This window comes from Ammospiza nelsoni, chromosome 20, assembly GCF_027579445.1.
Source record: "Ammospiza nelsoni isolate bAmmNel1 chromosome 20, bAmmNel1.pri, whole genome shotgun sequence".
In the NCBI taxonomy this organism is placed as follows: Eukaryota; Metazoa; Chordata; class Aves; order Passeriformes; family Passerellidae; genus Ammospiza; species Ammospiza nelsoni.
The window spans coordinates 2,836,437-2,859,030 of record NC_080652.1 but is presented as its reverse complement, the minus strand read 5'-3'; the positions used below and the strand labels follow the sequence as shown (position 1 = coordinate 2,859,030).

The window sequence follows — 22,594 nt, the reverse complement described above, 5'->3', positions numbered from 1 at the left end:
AATTTATATATAACATTTAGAACTCTGACACAAGTAAATGCCCCCAAGGTTTGTTAATAGGGTGCATGTGTACACAAATCCTTCCTCCAGGATCAAACACGAGACCAGCATCTCCCCAAATAGCAAACACCTCTCAGGAATGGCTGTGTCAGTTGATCAGTGACTCAGAGGAGAGGAGTGGGCACTCAGCAACCTCACCACAATCCCCCCCTGCTCAAGGTGAGGGACAAATGGATTTAAGGAGAAACAGTCCAGAGCAGAAATGCAGGGATGGCTCTGAGCTGCCCAATTAGGGTTTTGAAGGCTTTTGGAATAGCTGGCATCCCACCCCAATTCTTCATTCCCTGGTTTAGCTTTCCATTCTTCTCTCTCTTTGCTTTCAGCTCTCTCCTTGTCCTTCTGCCCTGCATCTCTGCAGATGGGCTCAGAGGGAACATGGAAATTCATCCTCAGTGCTTCCTTCCCAACATGAGGGAAAAAGGAGCCACTGATGATGACAGGGATGAAGTAAAGCCAATTCCAGGTGTTGCCTGCAGCATCATTTGTCTGGAAACAGAGAAAAGGAGGAATGGGGAAGTGTCTGGGGCAATTTCATATTTAGGCTTTTATATTTAGGGGCTATTCTTCAGCTCTCATCTGGTCAATCAAACATCTCTGGTTGCAGCAAGCAGATCCCATCCCGGGAGGGCTCGATGGTCCCTTCCAGCTCATGACATTCCATGGTTCTGTGAGGCTGGGAATGCTGTCAGCAGCCAAGGGGGGCTGGAAGAGGGAACAGATGGGAGAAGGGAAAAGCACATAAACATGCAAAGAGAGTGCAGCGGGTTCACTGCTGCCAAGTGATCATTTATCATTTATTTCTCCATTTGAAGCCCAAACTTGGCGACAGATCCACAATTCCATGCCACGATCAAAGCTCTTAAAAATCAAATGTGTTGAAATACAACCAATTACCCACCCTTCCCTGAGCATCTGCTGGGTTACCTCCTGCTCAGGGCAGGGCAGGGCCTGGCTCTGTTTGCTCTGCCTCGCTCACGAGGATCCAGGACAAATTCCCCTTTGGATATGGTGACAAACACCAGGCAAAATTGGTGACAAAGTGCTCCTGAGAAAGCAGAGACTCCTTGGATGTGCAGCACCTTTCCCAGTGCTCCCAAGTGTGACAGATGAGTAATGCCATGGTTGACTCTCACAATTAAGAGGCAAATATCCTGCATATTTGTCACGGTTGACTCTCACAATTAAAAGGCAAATATCTCCTGTAAGGAGAAGTTTTATAGATTTGTAGTTATGTTTTATAACAATTAAAAGGCAAATATCCTGTATATATGGTAGGAGAAGTTTTATAGCTTTATAGTTATTGTTTTATCACAATTAAAAGGCAAATATAATGTATATATGTTAAGAGAAGTTTTGTAGATTTATAGTTATGTTTATCACAATTAAAAGGCAAATATTATGTATACATGTTAGGAGAAGTTTTATAGATTTATAGGTTTTGTTTTATAGATTTGTAGTTATATTTTATAGATTTATAGTTGTGTTTTACCACAATTAAAAGGCAAATGTCATGTATATATGTTAGGAGAAGTTTCGTAGACTTACTGTTTACCCCCCTGGGGTTGTTATCAGGGGTGCCCTGGGTTTGGGACATTTGGGAGGGTCACTCGTTACCTCCAAAAAAGATACAAGGAAGTGAATTCCACCACTGGACAGTGAAGGGGGAGTCAATGAACAGAACTTTGGGGGGGCTAAAGGGTTAAAAGATGAAACCACCATTGTGTGGGTGAGCACATGGTGGGAAAAATCCTCTGCTCCCAGTGCTGTAATACTGTCTCTATTCAGTCTTCTGTTGCATTTTTGGTAAGGTTTTAATAAACCTTTTAAATGTTCTGGAAGTGAGTCTCATTTCTCACCCAAGCAAGCTGGAGCCCAAGTACAGGGTACAGCCTCAGCTCTGCCACAGGGAGAGGCTTTTAATGACTCAAAACCTGTTTGGTGCCAGGAAAACCAAACTCCTTCCCCGAGGGAAAGCCCCCAGAGTCTCACAGGCAGCTCTGTGTGCCCTGAGCCCTTCATCCACAGAGCCACTGAGCTCCAGGCTCGCTCATTAAGCAGGAGGAGCCAAGAGATCAAATCAATTTTTATGTTCCAGCTACAACATTTCACTGCTGTAACGTCTGGCAGTCTGTCAGTGCCACTTGTGCCCACAGAGATGTAACAGGAGGGCAAGAGAAAATAAATACTCAACACAATGTGCCAGAATTACAGCCAGAAATTCAGGAGGGGCTCACAGGGGGCTCTCACACTGCTCCTGAGCCTTCTGGTTAAAAACAGCCATGGGGCTCTTCACAAGCACCCCCTGAGCAGTGCCCACACCCAGCCCCAGGAGTGCCCCGAGCATGGAAAGATCCACATCCCCTAAGTGTGACAGCACAGGGCTCCCACAGCTGCACAGAGGGAAACTGAGGCAGCTGAGGGGCACTTTCAGGGCCACAGTGATCTCACCTCAAACATCTACAGCCCACACAGACTCTGCACCCCTGGAGTGCTCTCCCTAAAATTCTGAGCTCTGCTCAGCCCCAGCTGCTCCCACTCCTGACCTGGCACTTGTAGAGAGACACACCCAGCATGGTAAAATACTGAAATACCCCTGATACCTTGTGCAGGCTGCCCTAGAACAGAGGCTGGACAGAGCTAAAGAATAAAGCAGGGATTTATTCAAAGGCCTCCATGGATCCACCTTGGGCAGCACAAGAGCCCAGCCAGGGCTGCACCCAAGATGAACCAAAATGGCTCCAAAATGCACGGCCGGGCACGGGGTCTGTCCCTGGGATCAGTTCTGCTCCATTTGCACCTTGCAGTTCATTGTCCCATTCCAGCTTTAGCCCAGGCAGTCCCACCCTGCTTGTTTTTCTCTCTCCAGCCCACGGTGTTTGTGCTCTTGGGCTGAGATTTGGATCATTTGTCCTTGGTGCCCAGCTGGAGCAGGAATTGTTTTGTCTCCTTGCTCTGTGCACAGAGCTCACCATCCCCTGATGTGAACCCAGACCCACACACTAAAGCAGCACAGAATGTGAAAAACAGAAAAGCCAAAACCTGAGGCATCACCCAGTTCCTAAATCCCCAAAGCTTCTCTCCAGCCTATTCCAGGCAATTCTGCTCAATTGGCCACCCTGGAGCTGCTGTCCCTGTCCACAGCTGGGTGTCATAGGACAGCCTTTCTCTGTTCTCTCCCTGTTGCTGCCTTTTTGGGGATATCTAAAACCAGAGGCCAGACAAAATTAAGGCAATAAAAAGCAGGAATATTTATTGAAGGGCCTTCAGGTACATTTAGGGCAGACACGGCCCCTCAGGGGCTACACCCAAAACGAATGATGGGTCACAGGTTTTTCACACTTTTATAAGTTTGGTCCATTTGCATATTGGGGGGTAATCTGCCAATTACAGCTTCAGCTAATGAAGTCATTTACCCCAAGTTTGCTCCCCCAAAACTCGCTTTTGTTTCCATCTCTGGGGCCTGAGGCAGTGAGGTGTCCTTGATTGCCAGGCCTGGAGAGGAATTGTTGTGTCTGCCCCAAAAGGGAAAGCACCAGCTCACACTGAATGTGGAGTTTGGAGTTATCCACCAAAGAACTGCAGGGTTACAAATGTATGGAAAATATAAAAGCTCAAATCCTAAGGGATCACTGTACTGGCTCTGAGCACCCAGGGGCTCTCTCCTCCCTCTGTGCCCAGTGCTGGTGTCCCCAGGCAGTGACAGCACAGCCACTCCTCAGGGTGCAGGGATCTGGGGGGAATTCTGGCAGCTGTAACAGTCTCAGAAGCCAAAGGCTGCTGTCCTGCAGGGGATTAAAGCCCTGAGCTGCAGAACAGGGCATTCCCCAGCACAGCACACAGCACTTCCCAGCAGCAGGCCTTTGTGAGGTGTCCAAAAGCAGAGCAGGGCCAGGGTTAATCCTCACTCTGTGCCTCAGGCACACAGAGCTGCTCAGGCCCTGCTCACCCTGTTAACACTGTGTCTGGTTATTAATTCATTCCAAATACCCTTTGAAACAATCCACTTGAAAGCAGCCAACTGCTGCTTGCACTGTGCTGCAGAGCCCAGAAATGCCCTTTTATCCCCTCTCATCTCCTGTCCTGCAGCCCTGGCCATTGCCCACCTTCCCAGGGCTGCTCCAAGGGGCATTTCCTCGTCCCTGGAAGTGCCTGAGGCCAGCTTGGATGGGGCTTGGAGTAACGTGGGATAGTGGGAGGTGTCCCTGCCCATAGTGGAGGTGGAATGAGGTGAGCTTTAAAGTCTCTTCCAGCCCAAACTGTAGGAATGTCGGGGGTAGGATGGTGGGGATGGACAGAGACGAGAGATTTCTGAAGCCTGGGCTTGGAACTTGGGGTTCATTGCAAAGGGCCTGGGTGCAGGGCCCTGCTGGGAGCTGCCAAACACAGCTCAGAGCAGGAATGAGAGAAGAGAGGGGGAGAGAGGATGAGAGAGAGAGGATGAGAGGATAAGAGAGTAAGGGAGTAAAAAGGGTAAGAGAGCAAAGTTCCCATTACAGTACAATAAATCTTCTTCTGTGTTGAATATTCTGATTCTCACTAACCAATCTAGTACAAGATACAAATCCTATAGCATTTCCATACAGCCTATAAGAATCATTACATCACCATCCTGTGTTACATTTTAAACCCTACAAACTCCTCTTTGGGCCCCTTCTGCCAAGCTGTAGGGTCTGCTCTGACCCTTGGGCCTGTCTGCAAGCAGAGGGTGTTGTTCCATCAAAAGGGGATCACCTTCAGCTGGCCACACCATTGTTTTCCAGTTGTTCAGTAACTGAGGTATCTCAAAGCTTGCTTTCATTTCTATCTTGCTTATAGTTTCCATATTCTCAAAATCTTTTGCCAGACAATCATATTTATAAGGCTTTCCTGTTTCATCTTCCCAACACCAAACCAATCTGGGATTCTCATTCTTGTTGCTTCTCTGTGCTCCAGCCCCATGCCATCACCAGGAAATGCCCATAAAAGCCTGGCCTGCTCCAGCATCCTTCTCCCAGCCCATCCCCATCCCCTCCCTGGCTCCCCAGGGTCTCTGCCTGCTTTTGGCTCTTGCTCCCCATCCCCAGGGAGCCTCAGGCTCACCAGATCATCCCCAGCTCCCACTGTGACTCCATCAAAGGGAGCAGGAGCTGCTTTGGGAGGGGAAGGAACATCACACAAAATAACCTTTAATGTCAAAGACAAACAATTAAGGGGCTGCCATGTAAATGTTTCCTGACTAGGGGTCAATAACAGGATTTAATTGGACAGATACAGCCAAACACCACAAACCATTTGTTTTTACCGTGTTTCTAATCAAAATACAAAATAGAGCACACCTAGATTTACTCACAGAATTTAATCAATGGCACAGCCTGACTTATTCAGGGCAATTAAAGGCTAATATTCCCTTAGTTAAGTGTTTTTGCATTGAGAACTCTCAGTTGTCTTGGAGAGATGAACTCTCTTCACCCTCTGTCTGATTTTTCACAACTCTCTTCCTCACCATTTCTGATAATTAGCAAAGCTGTTTACGGGTGATTTATTTCTATCTGCTCCTATTCTTACATTTAAATGAACATAGAAATTACTAAGAATAAAACTAAAAATATTTCAAGCATGTACAAGAGCACCTGGAACCTGCCTTATGATGAAAGCAGAAAGAGAAAAAAGCCTTTTTTTTTTTTTTTTTTTAAAGGCTTTAATCTTTTAAACATTCTGTAAGCTTTCTGACTCAGAAACACCACTGAGCCCTGCGCTGAGGAGTCTCTGCTGCAATCCCCACCCTGCCAGGAGGTGAAATTGGGTCACAGCCAGGGGAAAGGTGAGCTGCTCCCACCTTCCCCAGCAGGGCAGTGAGAGAAATCCCAATTCTCAAGTGCTGACCTATGGATGCTGAGAACTGGTCAGAGATAAAAGTCAGATAAACTTTCCCAGGTATGCTCTGTGCAGTTTTGTGAAAGTTCAGAGAAGGAATTAAAACAATTCTTGATCTTTGCAGCTGGTGTTGTTTTCCCCTAAGATATTTACAAGAGTGTGTTTTAACATGGCTATGTCTTCTGTGAGGAACACCCCTCAGCTGGAGGTTTCCATGGCTGGAATTGGGATGGACAGGATTTCAGGAGCCTCTAAACTTCATGCAAGGTCCAGACAACAATTTGAGACTGGAGACACAGCCTTGAACTGCACCAGGGGAAGTTTAGGCTGGGAATTAGGAAAAAAAACTCTTCACTGAAAGGGACTGAGCACTGGAATGGAGTCACTGTCCCTGGAGGGGTTTATAAAACACTGGATGTGACACTTGGGGTCATGGTTTCATTGACAAGGTGGTGTTTGGTCATAGGTTGAGATCATCAAGTCCAAAGGTGTTTTCCAACCCAATTCTGGGATTCTGTGGTCTGATCTCCTCTGACAGCACATTGTACCTGTGCCTTTGTGGGGAATTTGGACACTAGGGAAGATGGCAGTGGAAGCATTTCCTGGAAGCCCTTTGGGATCTGATCTCCTCCTAGAGCACATCATACCTGTGCCTTTGTGGGGATTTGCACACCAGGAAAGATCCCATGGCAGAGGAAATGTCTCCTGGAAGCCCTTTGGGATCTGATCTCCTCTGAGAGCACATTGTACCTGTGCCTTTGTGGGGATATGGACACCAGGAAGGGTCCCATGGCAGAGGAAGCGTTTCCTAGAAGCCCTTTGGGACGGGGTCAGCAGTTGTAGGAAAAGCCCTCAGAGAGTCCCCAGTGGCCTCTGCCCTCCCCTCACACGCCTGAGCTCTGGGAGGAGACCCCAAACCCCTGCACATTCACACTCAGATCCAGGCTCCTGAGAGGATCCTCTCTCTTTGAGGTCTTTGAGCTACTCCACTCCTCCTTTTCACCTTCACACACACCTCGATCACCTCCCCCTTTAGGATTCTCATTTCCCACCTTTCATTTCCCCTGACAGGACCCAGAAAGTGCCAAAGAAGAGTGAAGGGAGATATAATTCCCTCAAATACACCAATCCAGAGCTGGGCTTTCCTCTGAAAGCATCCAAATGCATAAAATCAAGACAAATATGAGAAGACTCTGGGAAAAATCCTCAAAGCTGGCAGCATTTTAATTTTGCACAATAGCAGTAGATGTAGGAACACGTTTTAACTGTAGTTGTTGCAAGCAATATTAATGTTAATTCAGCCAAGTTTAAATAGAAGCAAATCCTCCCTTTTGTTTCGCCCCTTCTGCAGAGCTGGGGAGGCTGAAAAAGCAAAACCACTGCTGTTTTATGCCTTGATCCAAAGGCTTATGGCACCAATATATCAATACATAAATATGCTAACAGGGTTTCTTGATAAAAAATTCATTCTTTCCCCAGCTAGCATGAACTCACTCAGCTGCTTTATTCATGAGCCTGCCTGGCACTGGGAAAGCTCTGCCACTGTCAAAAAGAACAGGCTGGCCAAGGGACTCTACCTCTTTTTAATGGTTTTATTTTCATTTCACAGCCTCTCCTCCCTTTCTTTTATTTTTAAACAGCTGTGGGCTTGAATTATGGATGGAAACTCAGTTCAGACTGCTCCTGGTGGGGACAGGTGAGGCACATTTAGGGTGAGGAAGGGCAGCCTCTGCATGGAGCTCTCCAGAGGGAGTTTTATCCCAGCAAACACCTGCCCAGCCCCTCTCTGAGCCCCATGGGGTGCTTATCTGGAGGATAAGGAGGATTTCAGGCCAGGTTAGATGAGGTTTGGAGCAGCCTGGTCTGGTAGAGGCTGTCCCTGTCCTCAGCAGGGAGGCTGGAACCAGCTGATCTCTAACGTCCCTTCCAACCCAAACCATTCTGTGATTCTCTGAGGATGCATTTCACACATTCTACCACAAATCTAAAAGCCAAAGAGCTCACGAGATCAAGTAATTCCAGCATTTCACAAAATGGGACGCAGGCTGAGGTGCTGCAGGGGCAGCAGGTTCAGCCAGCAAAACCCCAAATATTCTGATTCCTGCCAGCAGTGCCTCAGCCCCCATCCACAGGGTTCCCTGAGCACACAGGGCTGGCATTTTCTGGGAAGGGGCACAAGGAGAGCACAGGAGCTCTTGGGTGTTGCAGTTGGAGGAAGCACCTTGAAAAACAAATTCTGCTGCTGAGGTTGGAGTTCTTATCAAGCACAAATCATTCATCGAGAGAACTCCTGCGTGAGTCAAGCTGCACTTGGAGGAAATTCAGCACTCCCTGGACGTGGTGTTCTTATCTGCAAAGGCTTCAGGTGTCTGAGGAGTCAAAGCTGTCCCCAAGTGTGCTCTGAAAGTCATGAGAAGGGAGAAATACCCCTGGGTATAAATGTATAAACACAGAAAAAGATTTAGAGCCCGCTCTTCTGGCTGCTCAGGGACACAGGAGATTTCCTGTGTCTGCATCCAGACCCACACAGAGATTTGCTGGTCTAGTGAGTAGATGCAGAATAAACTTTTCCTGCCACTCAGCAGTTCCTGGGCCCTGCAGCCCCTTGGTCAGCAAAGACACAGAGAAATTCCCAGAGCAATCCAACAATCCAGCATTTGCTGCTTTGAGCAGAGGAAACTGTGGGGCAAGGCCCAAATTATGTTGTTATTGCAAATAACAGCCCTAAGGATAATGCACAGGCCTCCTCATCATCCTCATGCAGATCCAGACTCTTTCTGATTTTCCCTGTAAACATCACCAGCAAATACTCCCAAGAAGTTTCCAGCAGCAGAAAATTGGCTGAATGAATTAAAGCCTTGATTCCGTTGTATGAAATCATAACCAAGGGCTGTTGCACACCTGCATTCTCCAGCAGAGGACTGGCAATGAGCACAGTATCGATTTATTTCGGTTAGGCCACCTTCTCATTCTTATCTTCTAATGAGACACCTCCAGCAGTTCAGCTTTCCCTTAATTATGAGCAAAAAATATCCTTGTAAATAAATCTACGGCTCAGGAGCTGGAGCTGAGAGCTCAGTTCTGCAGAACTGAGAGCACAGCACAGCCCCCAGGCCCAAGAGCCCTTTGTCAATTCAATTCCTACTCAGAACAAGATTCCAAAGGTCTTTTATCCCTCCCATTTCCCTGCTTCAGACAAAACAGAACAAAAAATCAGTTGGGCATGATCCTCTTGGCTCCATCTAAAGACATTTCATAAGGTTTTCTGAAGACATTTTAAATAAAAAGTACTCTGCTCTAGGAAAGAAAAGGGTTTTTCCTAACTAAAAGCCTTGCCAAGTTGTTCCAAATTTGAATGAGAACTGCCTGTGAAATTCCAAATTGAAGTGTGAAAATATTTACTACAGTGTATATTCATTAAGCCTGTAAAAAATGATGAGCCCAGCTCAAAGCTGCTCCTCTCTGGGTTCCAGGAGGAGGAAACAACCTGGGAACAGGGATGAACATCAAAGGTTTTGCCACAGACCAGTTAAACAAACCAGCCCCAGAAGGAGCAGGGACACTCAGGGTGTTTTTTGGGATGAGCTCCTGGGTGATTTTCCTCCCCTGCAAGAGCTGGATTTTAGAATCATAGAATATTTTGGGTTGGAAGGGACCTTAAAACCCATCTCATCTCTCCCCCTGCCATGGGCAGGGACACTTTCCACCACCCCAGGTGGTTCCAAACTCCATCCAACCTGGACTTGGACACTCCCAGGGATGGGGCAGCCACCACCTCTCAGGCAATCTGTTGTTTCTTCTCCAAAAGATAAAGTTCCTGGTAGAACAGAGCCTTTAAAAAGAAAATTTTAACCCATTTTTTAATCACAGCAACACCTTTATTCTTTCTTGTGTTTTCACACACCATCCCTGGCAGTGGGGCCAGGTTGGTTAGCAGACACCTGTCTTTTCAACAACTACAAAATCAAGTGGAACTTCCACTTTGGGTTTTCTCAGACCCATTGTGTCACTCTGTGCCACTGCAGCCCCTGATGCAGCAGGGATGGCAGAGCACTGGCATGATCTGAAAGCACTCAGATGCCTTTTTCATCCTGGGCAGGGAAGCAATTGCCAGGCATGTTCAGGGCTGTTTGTACCCTCGCTGCTTTCATGCTGTTGAGCTGCAAGTGGATTTCTTCAGCTGGAGGTTTTTTTCTTGGCAAGCCCCCACGGTTGTGCTGCTGTTTGGAGAGGTTTCACTGCTTTTCAGAGAGCAACTGCTGCCTTGAAGAGACTCTTGAAGTTTGTCTGATATATGTCACTCTCCTGCTGAATATCTGAAATGTCTCCTATTAAACCTGGAGGTGGCCACCCTGCTGTCATTTGGAATAAATCTTCCCTGAGACATTAAATAAACCCCAGAAGATTCAGGGAGGTGCTTCAGCTCCTGCTCAGCCTCACACATTTGCTCAAGGGCTGTTCTGAGCAGGGTAATTTGCTGGAGCAGGGCTGAAATGTCTCAATCCTCTCAGGCATGTATCACTGGCTGGTGTCTGTGTACAAATCACAAACAGGACAGGGCTGCTGGGAACATGCCTTGAGCTGTTTGATTTTCCAGCATCAGTCTCATTACATGGTTATGACAATGAGAAGATGCCATCAGCTCACATCCCTGGCAGCAAACCAAGAACCTAATGTTAGAACTTACTTTCAAAGTTTTTTGGCCAATCACACAAAGCCAAAGCACACTGACAGTAGTTCTATCCAAGCACTCTAAGTACATGTACCTTTGATTAAACAATGCTTGCTTATTTCAAATACAATACCTGCTTGTGAGCCTTAAAACACAATGCACAAAGTTCCATTATTAAGCTTCAACCTTTCTAATATCTTGCTAGATAAACTGTTCTGTAGCTTAGGGAGTTATTCTAGACAAGTGTTAATGCACAGACCATTGTTCTATTTGTCCTTGTTTTTCTACATTTTACATAATTTCTCTGCTGACCTATCTCATGGCTGCTGCTTAGCTCTAATCACAGTTCTGCTGCCTCTGAGGCTGCCTTTTGCAGCTTTCCCAAAACCCTCTGATTTTATGGATTCCCACAGTTTGGAGGGAATGCCCACATGGGGCACAGGGTCAGCTAGGCTGTGTTCCCAGATGGATGGAAACAAACGTGGGCACAAACATGCACCACTCTTGGCATTTAAATATTCCAAATATTCAGCCTTAGGCTTACTCCACACATTTCCTATTCCAGCATCTTTGGGTTTCTGCAAACCTTTTAGAGGAGGAAGCAGGCAAAGCCTGCATCCCTTAGAAGAGCTGGGGATTCAAACAGGGTCTGCAGCCCTCCAGAACCCAGGAGGAAAGCAGCAATAATGGGCAGAATTGGGGCTGGTGTAGGGCTCTTGTGCTGACAGCTCACACAGGATCCATCAGCTGTGCAGATTCCTCCTTTCACCACGCGCTTTCCCCTCACAGAAGCTTGTGCTGCTTGTTCAGTGCTTCACAAGGGATTTTTCCTACAAATCCGTGGATGCTCACACCAATTTATTGTGCTCCTGGACTGCTACATCCCACCAGGTCTCATTGGTAGCAAGTTTGGTGTTCCAAAGCCTGGAGTGAGGCTTCTCCCTGGGGAAAAGGGAGTTGAGAAATCCACTCCATCTGGTGCTCAGGGGAGTTCAGAGCAGAGAGCTCCAGGGAGGGGTTTAAGGCACAGAAAAATTTGGATATTTTTCCACAAATGAGTGGTAGCTGAGTCTGTTTACATAAGAATTTCTGAAATTTGAGATGCTGAGATGTCTGTCACACACCAGTGATCAGCTAAGTGAATGGAGGGTGACCTAAAAGACTGATTTTTCTACATAACAATAAATCTGTCTGATACTCAAAATAACCACAGGTTGTAACAACATAATGGAAGGGAGGAAGCTTGAATCCAGCAGGAAACATGGATGAAATGCACATCTCAACTGACAAAATGTCTGTGTGCCAACAGCAGGGGTGTAAGGGGCTCATGGGGGGCACACAGGCCACATGTGGGCTCTTGTGGCATTCACATTCTGAAAAAATCCTTTCACCCAAGGTTTTCTCCTGGGAAGCTGAGCAGCCTCAGAGAAAAGGAAAACAATTCTTATCTCATTTGCTTCTCCTGTGCTGTGCTCATGTGCAATGTGTTTGGAGATTGTTCACCCACAGGTGATTGTTCCATTGCATTCTGCTGGGAGTTGTTTTCACTCTTTGGCCAATCAGGGCCAAGCTGTGTCGGGACTCTGGAGAGAGTCACGAGTTTTCATTATTATCTTTTTAGCATTCTGTAAGGATCCTTTCTGTATTCTTAATTAGTACAGTATAGTATTCTTTAATATAATATAGTATAATAAAATAATAAATTATCCTCCTGAGCACACGGAGTCAGGTGCATCATTCCTGCCTTTGCTGGGGCATCCCTGCAAACACTACAGGTTCTCTCTGTTTGGATGGGTTCCACACATCCAGAGCTCCCATTGTGGTTTTGTGCTCAAGTGAATCGTTGGGCTGAACTGGTTTGGGGTTTTTGTGCAAGGGTTTGGTCACCCCTAAGTGTGTCCCTGCCTTCCAGTACCCCTTCTACAAACCCCCATGCACAGGAGAGGTTTTTCCCTCCCTCCCCACCAGCCTTTCCCTCACAAACCAGCCCTGCACTCAGAGCTGCTGCCAGGCTCTTGGCTCCTGCTCCAAACTCTGCCTTCACTGCCCTACTTTCCTGCAGATGATTGGTGATACTGAGCCACAAAACCAACAAAATCAACATTAACCCCACAGCTCCAGGCTGGGAATTATCATTTATGTGCTCGCCGAAGGTGGCTGGTTCTTATTAGCAAATTCAAATCACCCTAACTCGATAGCGAGTGCAATTGAGCACTAACAGCATTAGGAGATTTTTCTCCTCTTTATGAAGCTGCAGGGAGAAAGAGAGAGCACAATTACCTCGTGGCACAGCTCAGGAGCTCAGCTCCCATCTCCATCACAGCTGCACGACACCAGCATGTGACACGTGCCCTGCTGGCTTTGTCCCCAGCAGGGGCCTGGGCATCTCCAGGAGCAAATGCACAGTGACAAGAGAGGTTCAGCACTGGTGAGCAGCAAATCCCAAGGGTAACATCTCCCCAGGTCAGGGCTGGAGGGGATTTTACACCAGATCTGTCGCCCAGCTGTGAGGCAGATGCTGTGTGCTCTGAAAAGCTGAGAGATCAGAACAGGCTCTGCTGCAGACAAAGCCATGGTGACATTCCTTCACACACCTGTGGGCATTGCATGTTGCAGCATTCATTTTTCATCTGTTGGTTCCTCCCTTCCCACATGTGCTTTGTTTCAGGATTCCCCCAGAGGGTGCTGGCACTGCCCAGGCTCCCCAGGGAATGGGCACAGCCCTGAGGCTGCCAGAGCATTTGGAAAACACTCCCAGGGATCCCAGGAAGGGATTGTTGGGGTGTCCTGAGCAGTCCTGGTCATCCTTTCAGCTGTGATTCCCTGATCTCCATCTCTTCAAAGACCCAGCTGAATCCTGAGCTGTGTGCCAGGGGAAGCAGAGCTCCCTTCTTGTTCTCAGCTTGCTCTGGTGCAGCTCTCAATGCCAAGCCTGGCCCAGCCCCTGCTCTGCTTTCCCAGTGCTGGTCCCTTCCAACCCTGGATTCTGACACCCCACATTCACCTGGAGCAAAACTTGATCCTTGGAAATGACAGGAACAACAAAGGAACCATATCAGAAATGTGCTGTGGGGTTCAGAGTGGCAAAACAAAGCCTCTCCTTGTGCTTATTTTCCCTGTTAATGAAAGGAAAACCCTTCAGCAGCTTTTCCTTTGGCTGCCTGCTCACACTTCTGCTGGTTAAACAGCTTTGCTTCTCAATATTTATTCACAAGGAGAACTGATCATGCACAGAGAGTGTTCACAGGAGCCTGAACCTCCTCACAGACACTGCTGCTGCCAGTCCCAGGACACCCCTGCAAACACAACATTTCTTCTCTCTCCTCTCAATATTCAGCAATTGTGGGTCTGGGATTCAGTGGTTTGGCTTCAGGTCACTTCTAACAGAGAGCAGAACAACTGCTCCTAATTGTACCAGGAGAGAAGAGCAATCTCAGTGCCACCAGTCCCACCAGTGGCACAGAGCAGTCCCAGTGTCACCTGCAGAGTCCCACAGGCTCTGCTGGAGCAGTCACTGTGCCACCAAATCAGCTGTGACAGTCCCCATGAGCAAAGCCAAGTGCAACCTCCCCCCAAAGCCACAATCTGAGCAAAGGGCCAGCAAAAGGACATTTAGTCACCTGTGAGCCTTATCTGGCGGGTTTCAGAGGCGCTTAAGGTGTGGAGGTTCTTGAGCCCTGAGGAATCTCAGCCAGGGAGCAAAGAGGAGCCTTCATCCAAGTCTGAGCTGAGGGGATCTGCTCTGTGTTATTTATTTCTCTTCTGTTCTCTGTAGCACATCCAAGCCGCACCCTCACACCCCAACCTAGTTGTTTGCTCAGGAAATCACCTCATGATCCAGGTAACCAGTGCTGGTCACATCCAAACTCCTCCTGAGGAACATCCTTGGATCCCCCAGCTCACACTTGGGAGCAATGGAGACCAAGAGTCACAGGTTTGATCTTCACAAATAAACCTGTCACTGGCACAGGGTGCCCAGAGCAGCTCTGGCTGTCCCTGCATCCCTGGCAGTGCCCAAGGCCAGGCTGGACAGGGCTTGGAACAGTGGGAGGTGTCCCTGCCCATGGTGAAAGTGGAATGAGAGGAGGTTTAAGGTCCCTTCCAACCCAACCATTCCATGATTCTATGAAACACCCCAAAAAGACACATATGAGCTCTCCAAACTGGGACAGCAGAGTCTCTTCTGCCCCTACAGCCCCAAAACCATCCCACCAACAAAACCATCTCTGGGCTGGGCTGCAAATGGAACAACAATTACATCCCAGCCTTTCATTTCTGTATCTTAGGAATAAAGAAATTCAAAGATGTTGAGTTTGTGGGGTCCCCAGGATGAGGTGAAGAGATGAGTCTGACTCCATGTTCTCAGAAGGCTATTATATTATATTATATTATATTATATTATATTATATTATACTAAAACTATACTAAAGAATACAGAAAGGATACAGACAAAAGGCTTAACAAGAATGATAATGAAAAACTCGTGACTGACTCAGGAAGTCTGACACAATTGGCTGTGATTGATCATTACTTAAAAACAATTCACATGGAACCAATCATTCACCTGTTGGTAAACAATGTCCAAGCCACATTCCAAAGCAGCAAGCACAGGAGCAGCAATCAGATAATTGTTGTTTTCATTCCTCTCTGAGGTTTCTCAGCTTCCCAGGAGAAAATCCTGGGCAAAGAGGATTTTTCAGAAAATATCATGGTGACATCCCACCAACAAAACCATCTCTGGATTGGGCTGAAAATGGAACAACAATTATATCCTAGCCTTTCATTTCTGTATCTTAAGAATAAAGAAATTCAATGACACAAAAAGGAATGAAAAATACCAAATGAATCATAAGGTATTTTAATGCAGGGAGGGTAAAGTTCCAGTTGGGATCCAATTTAAGGTAGATTTATATCTTGTTTGAACTGTTCATCCCTACTCACAAGCACATTGAGTTAGGCCCAGTCCACAGTCTTGGAAGACCCACTGGACACTAATATTTGTCAGTAGGAAATGGAAGAAACATGAAAATCTCTTGCCATTAAGATCAAACGAGAGCGAGGGTGCACTTTGACATTTCTGCTCTCCTGCAAGAAGCCCCCGCTTTGCAAAGCAAATTCCACTGTGGAGCTTTGAACTCCTGGAAAGATGAAAGGTGAAAGCTCAGCTCACTGAAAGTCAGCACTGAGCTTTCTGACAGCTCCAGATGGAGCACGTTTGACCCATGATTTTCTGGGTCCACAAACACAATTCTCAATTCTTTGGAAGCTCCTGGTGCACATCAAAGGCACCTCACGGAGGGAACAGAGCAGAGCAAACCGTGCTGGCTCTGAAGGACAGCAAGGAGCCCCCAGCCCCTTCCTAATCCCCTGGGGATCCCACAGAAAGCTCTGAGCTCCAAACTCATCACTGCCAGCTCCACAGCAGCTCCCAGCTGGCTCCTCTCTGTAAGGAATGCTTAGGCTCAGCCTAGCTAAAGAATTATTTTGATTGAGGAACTCATGGGCAGGCACAGAAGTTTTCAGGCTTTTCTCACTTTGCAAAAGAAGGGGAACTTCCCATGGCAACCAGAGGAGGGTTTGATGATGGACAATAAGGTTCTTGCGTAGCCACATTTCTCTTCTTCAGAGAAAATCAAGGCACAATTCTTCTCAATAATATTTCTGGGTTTCACATTCTCTGAACCTCAGAGAAAGAAACACAATTCTTATCATTTGCTGTGCCTGTGTTTGTGCCAAGGTACAATGCAATATGGAGACTGTTTACCCAAAGTGAAGATGTTTTGTTTCCCTGGCTATCAGGGCCAAGTGTGTGTGTGTGTTGCCTGACAGTCACGAGATTCTCTGCGGTGTGAGCAGGGTTGAGTGCTTGGCAGATTCAGTTTTAGATGTATAAAATAATATATTATAATAAAGTAATTAATTAGCCTTCTGATATCCACAGAGTCAGATTTATCATTCTCTCCCCTCATCAGAGCCATCACAGCATTGCAATATTCTTGCATGGGCAAAACTGGGAATTACTGCTCAGCAAAGGAAAGTAGAGTTGTACTATTGCCTCTTGAAAATGTTTTCCACCTCCACAGAGCCCATATTAGCAATAGATGAATCACTGTCATTCACAAACACCAAGCATGTAAACAAGAGGATCTAAAATGATCCAGAAATTATCTTGATTTGAAAACTAGATCTGGAGGGAAAACAGGGCTCAGGAGGACTCAGATCCCAGGGCACCACAGCTTCTCTTGCTGAGCAGTGCCATTGCTTCCCCCCATCCCAGCACAGTGATTTCTGCACCCAAACTCTGCCCTTGGAGTCCATCACTGGAATATTCTCCCTCAATAGCACCAACATCCCCCAGCTCCAGCAGCCCCTGGGTACTGCCAGAGCCCTGCTCAAAGCATGATAACAAATGCAGCACATCCAGACACTTCATGGGGATAATGAATAAATTCATGAATAAATTGACATAACAAAGAGGGTGTGTATTCTATTCTGGGGGTTTGTATATCTGTCAGAGCTGGGGCAGCTCTCTGCTGTCCATGGGGCAGTTGTTTCTTTCTCTCTCCCACAGCCAACCCTCCCTCCAGGAGATCTCTGCTGTCCATGGCCACTGAGTGTCCCTGCAGGGCTGATCCAATGCCAGCATCCCATGGGGAGATGCTGCGCCCAGGGCAGGAGCCAAGCATTCCTGCCTGGATCCAATCTGAGCCTGGCACAGCACAGCAGCCTCTGCCCCCTGCATTGCCAGAGGAGCAGCTTTCTGCTGCCCTGCATGGCCAGAGGGAGCCCAGGCCCATCTGCAGCAGCCCTGGAGCTGCAGAGGAAAACTCCCCCCTTGTGCAGGATCCCTGCTGCAGCAGAGCCACAGCTGGCACTGCAGGAGGGCTGAGCCCCCCTGGGATGGGGCTGGGACACCCCCTGACACACAGGGGGCAGGGAATGGTCTGACTCTGGCAGTAGTGGTTTTGTACTATTGCATTTTTATTTTTAATTTTCCTAGTACAGAACCCTTATTCTTAGTCTCATATCTTTGCCTGAGAGCCCCTTAATTTCAAAATTATAATAATTCAGAAGGGGGGGGTTCCATTTTCTATTTCAAGGGAGCCTCCTGCCTTCCTTAGCAGACACCTGTCTGTTCAAACCAAGACAGCCATCCTCAGCAGCAACCTGTGGTGTCCCATGTCACCCCAAGGCCAGTGGGGTGCTCCAGGTGAACACCACAAGCTCAAAGGGCCACCCAGAACCAGAGAGCCCAGAGCAGAGACTGCCCCAGCACCAGCACACCAGATGCAGAACAGCTGCACCAACCCAATTATTGCTGAATTCACACTGCAGAGAGAGACCCAGCTGCTGCCACCAGCCCAGCTGGCACTGGGGTAGGCCCAGCTGCACAAAGTCAGGTCTAGGGCATGTGGCCCCCTAAGTGGCATTGTTCCCCACAGTGAGCTCGTGCTGTAGCAGACTCTTCCCTAATTTCACAGTCCAGAAAATGCTCTGCCCATGCTTGAGGAGTGTCTGACCTGTCTGCACTGGGCTGGACTGAAAATCTGGCCACAGCACTGGGCTTTCACCCTGAGGAAGACTGCTGGGTTGCTCTATTTTAATACATTCCCAGATGATGCTGAAGCTTGGAATTAGCAGGAGATACTCCACTTGCTGGAAAAATGTTCTTCCTCATCACCAGCTTTCCTAAACCACCTATTGGTCCTTGGACACTTTTGAGCACAAACAAGCACAGCTGAGACAAACCTGCAGCTCTCAGATGAGCTTGGTTGGAGTCATTATTCCAATGCTTTTGTGCTGCTGAGGCAGGAAGTTCTTTTCCCCAGCTTATTACTGAAGTGTTTCACCCTACTGATGATTCAGCCTCTTTGCTTCAAGCATAAATCACCTCCCAGATAAAGCCTTGCTAGAAAGCTTTCATGAGCCCCAATTAAAAGGAAAAGTCTCTGGAAGTATAAATAGTGGATCAGCATGGTAAAAATGGACTGGGATTTGTGAACCTGCTTTCTTCTTGCTCTCCTAATTCCTTAATTTATCACAGGACAAGGAGTGAATATTTACAAGGTAGGTTTCCAACGGCAAGGCTGTGCTGAAGACTTTGATGCTGTGAGTTTCTTAATCTGTCGGAAAGCTGAATCTGGACCACCTCTAAAGTCACCTGAATCCTTTGGGAATGACTGAATAATCCCTCACAACAAACCCCTCACTTTGACAGACCTGAGCCAAGCCATCAAACCCCATCCCTCTCTCCTGAACAGCCTTGACACCAAACTCCTCAGTTTGCCTGGTGCCATCACAGCCCAACTTTCTCAGCCTCCAATCTGCTTTCAGGACAGAGCAAAACCTCCCAGATTTCAGTGAGTGCTGAACTGGTGAAGCACATCCCACCCAGTGACTGCTCCCAGATGTCACATTCACAAAAAAAATCCCTTCACCAAGAGTTTTTCTCCTGGGAAGCTGAGATGCCTCAGAGAAAAGGAAAGCAATTCTTCTCTCATTTGCTTCTCCTGTGTTGTGCTCATGTGGAATGTGTTTGGAGATTGTTCACCCACAGGTGATTGTTCCATTGCATTCTGCTGGGAGTTGTTTTCACTCTTTGGCCAATCAGGGCCAAGCTGTGTCAGGACTCTGGAGAGAGTCAGGAGTTTTCATTATTATCTTTTTAGCATTCTGTATGAATTCTTTCTGTATTCTTTAGTATAGTTTAGTATAGTATTATGGTATACTAATATATTTATATTAGTATACTTTATATATATATATTAGTATACTATATATATATCTTTAATATATTATAGTTTATAAAGTAATAAATTAGCTTTCTGAGAACATGGAGTCAGATTCATGATTCTTCCCTGCCATGAGGGTCCCTGCAAATACAACACCCGACATCCCAGTAAAGCCCTGCCCTAAGCACCCCCAGAGCAGTGCAGCAGGAGGAGGGGAGTGAGAGCAGAGCCCTGCTGATGCAGGACAATCAATCGAGACGTTTTGCAGCAGGAAATGAATGGGCCATTAAGGCAGAAGTTGTAACCTCAGCCTTCCCCTAATGGGTCTCAGTCCCAGACTGCCTGGCAGCACAGGGATTTCAGTCCCAGCAGGGCTGGCTGCTCCAGCAGCACCAAGGGAGGGGTTTGTACAAGCAGGGGGACAAATCTGCCCCAACCTGAGCCAGGCTGTGGTGGTGGCACTCACGGGAGGGGTGAAGGAGTGGCTCAGCTAATCCTCAGGATTAGGAGCATTTATAGAATCACAGTCTGGGTTGAAGGGACCTTGAAGATCATCCCAGTGCCACCCCAGCCATGGCAGGGACACCTCCCACTGTCCCAGGTGCTCCCAGCCCTGCCCAGCCTGGCCTTGGGCACTGCCAGGGATCCAGGGGCAGCCACAGCTGCTCTGGGCACCCTGTGCCAGGGCCTGCCCACCCTCACAGGGAACAATTCCTAATTCCCAATATCCCACCTAACCCCACTCCCTGTCAGACTGAAGCAATTCCCTGTGTCCTGTCCCTCCATCCCTTGTCCCCAGTCTCTCTCCAGGTCTCCTGGTGCCCCTTCAGGCCCTTGAAGGGCTCTGAGCTCTCCACACAGCCTCTTCTGTGTCCACAGGGGAGGTGCTCTGTTCTCAACTTCGTGACCTCCTCTGGGCTTGCTCCCACAGTTCCATGTCCTCATTATGTTTGGGGCCCCAGAACTGTGTGTTTTTCCCTGCTTTAATGAGTTAGCAGGAGAAAAAGCTCCTTTATTCTTCCTAATGCTTAATCACAGTTTACACAGACCACATCTTGCCTCCCATGGTCCCACAGCCTTTTGCAAATCTTAATTAAGGAAAAGATTAAAAGTAGGTGCACAGCTCAGCTCTGATGAGTATCCTGCAGCAGGGGAATGCTGCTCTCCTTGAGGACACCAGAGCCTGGGGCTGACAGGGAAACTTCTCCTGATAAAATTTTCCTAACAAAACCCATTTTCGTTAGGAGTGGAGAGCTTGGTTGGTGAATCAGAGCTCCCTGAACAAGGAAAAACCTCTGACACTCTCCCTTTGTGGAGGGGTTCACTCTCCCAGTTCTGGATTCAAGGGGAAGCATCTTACAGATTCTTCCCAGTCTGGGTCCAGTAGGGTCCAAGCAGCATCCCTGGGCAGTTTCTGCACTGCCTGGAGCAGGAGGGATGGATTCCACCTACAGAGGGGTGGGCAGCATGAGGGAGGTGATTCCCCCCCCTCTGCTGTGCCTTTGTGGGACCCCACTTGGGGTTCTGTGTCCAGGTCTGGGGTGCTCAACATCAGGAGAACATGGAGCTGCTCCAGGGCTGGAGCCAGGCTGGGAGAGCTGGGGGTGCTCACCTGGAGAGGAGAAGCTCCAGGGAGAGCTCAGAGCCCCTGCCAGGGCCTGAAGGAACTTATGAAAAGGAAGCAGAGGGACAGAACAAGGGCCAATGATTTCAAACTGAGAGAGAGCAGAGTTAGATGGGATATTGGGAATTGGGAATTGTTCCCTGTGAGGGTGGGCAGGCCCTGGCACAGGGTGCCCAGAGCAGCTGTGGCTGCCCCTGGATCCCTGGCAGTGCCCAAGGCCAGGCTGGGCAGGGCTGGGAGCAGCCTGGGACAGTGGGAGGTGTTCCTGCCATGGCTGGGGTTGGAATGGGATTATCCCTTCCCACCCAGACCATTCCATCACTCTATGGCTTCACTGCTGTTCCCTGTGCACAGCCTGACAATGCATCCACAAATACCCCATGGAGGATTTCCAGTCACTCCTGCAGCACAATCTGGGCTTTTGTCTCCTATTTTCAATTTGATGGACTTGGAGTAGGCACAGAAGACACCAAACCAAGAAACAAGAGGCCAGAAAGCAGCACATGAGAGAAGCTGTGAAAAGGCTGAGGGCTGCACTGAGAGGATCTTCCCCACCCACACCTTCTCTGTTTCCAACCTGCAATAGCACAGCCAAGTCCTCAGCAAGCAGAGCAGCACAGGGAGGGGCTGACAGCCCTTGGGGACAAGGGACAGGTGGCAGGGGTGGCTCCTGGCACCATTGCCTTCTGCTGAGTGTCCCATGGCACAGCACAAAGCACTCAGCCTCCCCTCAGTGAGGACATCCAGAGCCCCTCAGATCTGCCAGATCAAACCCTAAACTGGGGTCTCAGACACAACAAATTCACTCTGCAGCAGGACTGTCACAGTCCAAGCACCTGCTCCCAATTCATGGGTATCCAGAATGAAACTACAACAGCTTCAATCAGCCCCCAAAATCAATACCCCCATAGTAAGCTCGGGGTTTTGCATGTGGTACAGGAGGCAGGTTGGGAGAAGATGATCTCATGCACCACATATTGATTAATCAATTCCAGCCAGGATGCTAATGGGCTTTTCTTACAACACTTGGCACCAGGAGGAAGGAGCAGGAATGCTGAATGAGAAGGTGGTATGGTGAGGCTTTAGGGTGAGGGGAGAAATCTTCTAGAGATGGCTTTAAGTGGTCAGAGACTGGGAATAAATGCAGGAACTGGGCAAGGAAGGGAGAAGGGAATAAATCACATTTATTGGCTCCAAACACAGCAGAATTGTACCTGGCAATTCACTGTGGCTGAGGATAATCCTTTCCTGTTGCTACAAAAACCCTTCCAGGAAGGACTGAAAGGGCCCAGCAGGGCTCTGGAGTCTGTGATGAAGAAAACTGAGCACAGCATCATCCCTCCAGCCAGAGAAATGGGCTGAGGGCATCAGGAATGCCCAACTTAGGGATTTTTCCACATAAACTGCACCCTCAAATGGAAGTCAGCAGAGGCTGGGGGAAATCATCCTGCTCTTTGTAAAATTGGGAATAACAAAACAGAACAGCCAAGAGGTTGTGCCAGTCGTGGTCCTGCCTTGCAGAAGGCAGGAATTCAGCCTGGAGCATCTTTTCTGCAGCCCACAGTCATGCCAGGGGTGAAGGTGAGTGATAGGGCTTTGTAAAACTGGACTGGACTAAGCAAAACCAGTCCTGGAGCTCAGTGTTACAAGCTT

At 48.0% G+C, this 22,594-nt stretch overlaps 1 protein-coding gene across 1 annotated transcript in view; it reads right to left on the bottom strand.

Annotated features, from left to right (window-relative positions):
- LOC132082091 (voltage-dependent N-type calcium channel subunit alpha-1B-like) overlaps nucleotides 1–22,594 on the bottom strand; it is a 316,197-nt gene that overhangs the window by 165,010 nt on the left and 128,593 nt on the right. The gene's annotated exons all lie outside the window — the stretch shown is intronic.